The following is a 2500-nucleotide window of genomic DNA, read 5'->3' as shown; positions in this document are numbered from 1 at the left end:
GAGGGACACGGGGTATGAGAAGGACGTACGAATGGGGGGGAAAGGAATCTACAAAAATCTGTGGGCTTGTGTTTCGTTTTAAAAGAAATGTTGTGTGTGTGTCTTTGTGATTATATTTCAATTCTATCACGAACTCAGCACTGTATAAAGCTTGCCCAAGCACTTTTGTCCATCCCGAACAAGCACTTTTTCCCATCCCAAACAAGCACTTTTTGAACAAGCCTTGCACTCTTATCTTACTACTACGCAAAATGTAAGCCAACGACATCAGAGGCATCATACGTAAATCAATATTCTGGAGAATAATGACTATACTGATCAGATACAGAACACTGATGATGTTTTTCTAGAACTTTGTTTTATGGTAATTTGGATACTGTTTTTTTTTTTTTTTTTTTTTTACCAATATCTAACACTAAATGGATTTGTTTTCAGTGTGATCTGCTGAACTGTTGTTGTCTTACTTTATATGTTCGCCATTAGATTTAAAAAGGGTCGTTCCTGCGGATGTTAGAGTTCCGTTCAACGCTTGCACTGTTTTCAACTTGTATATATTCGATTTACCGTAGAGCAGAATTACTTGTCTAATATTCTAGATTCATTTCATACGGCATGGCTCAAACTCAATTGTGTTTATGTGATTTATTTTTCTGAGGCGAGTAAAGCTGAACAAAGGAAAGGGGGCATACGCGACATACGAGATCTATGCCCTTTTTCAGGGAGGCAATATTTCATATTAGAGAAACGACATCCGGCTAGATTAAGACACAACACTGCAAAGGACAGTAAGCCGCTACTCATTCATCTCTGCATCTTCTGTTGCTCTCTCTCCTCTCACCCTCGGATCCTACTGGCTCTCTCTCATCTCGCCTCTTCTCTTCTTCAACACAGCTCACTCACTCTCATCTCTCTTCTTTTCTCTCTCTCTCTCCTCTACTCCTCATTCTCCTCTCTCATCATATGGTACATCATCAGCGAGCTCTTTTCGTCTCTCTCGACTCTCCTCTGCTCTGCTCTTCCCTCCTCTCATCTCTTCTTTCTTGGTCCTATCGGTCTCCGCTTCTCTTCTTCTCTCAACCCCGCCAATCCCGCCGTCCTTCCCTCTCTCTCGTTTACTTTCCCTTCCCTGTCATGCTATACGGTTGCCAATTCCTTTACCCAAAATATATTTCAACCCCGCAGCTATTTCACGTCGACTGCGGCGAAAAAAGCCAATAAACTTCAGGGTTTTCATCCCATTTATAATGTTCCTCATCCAGGGTTCCGCTTACTCATTCAGGCCTTCCCTCAAAATCCGTCGTCCGTTTCCTTCCTTTGATTTCCTTGCAAAATGCAAAAGAAAAAGTCGAAAAGAATGAAAAGAAAAAAAATTTTTATCATATATTCTCCTTATCTTATCTATCTATATACTATACATACTATGCATGTATATATATATATATAATAGATATAATATATACTTTTATATATACATGTTGTTATGTATATGTATATGTATATATAAATATATATAATTATAATATATATATTATATACTATAATATAGTATATATATGACACTATAATTATATATAGTATATATATATATACTATATATATCTTATATATATATATATAATACTACTAAGTACTTTATATATATATACATACAATACATACATACATATATATTATCATATATATATATATATATTATATAATATTAATTATATATATATATGTTGTGTATATGTATATATGTATAGTATATATAAATATTTTTTCACATATACGTGCTTGTGTATATATATATATACTACTACTATATATATATATATAAATATATATATACTCTATATATATATCTTACTATATATATACTATATTGTATGTGTGTGGCTGTAGCGGTGTGTTAGGATTGTACATATGTGTGTATGTTGCGTTGATTTGATTGTACACACACACACACACACACACACACACACATACACACACACATGAATCACATCTACACAACAACACACACACAACGACACATCAAAAAACACAACCCTAAGAACATGCATCTTCACTCTAATTTGCAATCCCCATTTGCTCGTCCGAACTATGCCAATGGAAATCAATGGTATAAACATTGAGAGGAAGTCATCAGAAATGATTTTCTTATTTTTCCGACCGTTACACCCGCAATCTCTTTGGGTCCGGAAAATGATCCTATTTCGAGAAGAGGTACAATTTATTGCTCAAGATACAGCACCTAGCCTTGAAGGTTTCTGATTGAAAAGGTTTTTTAGAGAGAGAGGTGTGCATCCTCGAAGGGTTGGGGGAGGTGGGGGTGTAGAGCGGATGTATGGGTTATATAAATTTGATATACTAATTATATCCTATCATATACTATATATATATCAATATATATATATGCCATATATACTATGCGCTATATATGGTTAACATATAATTATATATATGGACATATTATACTATATATAATACATTATATATCTATATATATATATATATA

Source organism: Penaeus japonicus, unplaced genomic scaffold, assembly GCF_977035675.1.
Source record: "Penaeus japonicus unplaced genomic scaffold, GWHDUDI00000001_assembly GWHDUDI00000035, whole genome shotgun sequence".
NCBI classification, from domain to species: Eukaryota; Metazoa; Arthropoda; class Malacostraca; order Decapoda; family Penaeidae; genus Penaeus; species Penaeus japonicus.
This window is presented reverse-complemented; position numbering follows the sequence as displayed.